The sequence below is a fragment of the Protopterus annectens genome, chromosome 3.part1 (genome assembly GCF_019279795.1).
Source record: "Protopterus annectens isolate FY-2018-M chromosome 3.part1, PAN1.0, whole genome shotgun sequence".
Lineage (NCBI taxonomy): Eukaryota > Metazoa > Chordata > Ceratodontiformes > Protopteridae > Protopterus > Protopterus annectens.
This window is the reverse complement of record NC_056732.1, coordinates 1,781,579,146-1,781,579,534: the sequence shown is the minus strand read 5'-3', so window position 1 is coordinate 1,781,579,534 and position 389 is coordinate 1,781,579,146.

The window sequence follows — 389 nt, the reverse complement described above, 5'->3', positions numbered from 1 at the left end:
ATAGTTCAGCTTGTGAGCATCTCAATAAAATGGCTTATCTAAATTTAATGCAGAAAAGGCAAATCCAAATGTTAAGAGCTTTTGTAAGGAAATGGTCAGATTAAACAGAGGTTTTACAGTGGTATGAACCATTTAACAGAAGATCAGACAGTGGTATGCATGTAGCACTGATTTATGAAGCACATCATAACATTTCCTTTGCTTTTTGATAAGGCCATTGCCATTTCTGACACAAAATCAAGACATGCTTGAAAATTAAGTCACTTAAGTTCACGAGTGTCATGTGTGGGCATTTGTTTGCCTGTGTCCCTGTTTACAGTAATGAAACATTTGCCTTTCTGTAATATTAAACAGACAGGCCCTGATAGGCTGGGTGAAGTCCATCAGTT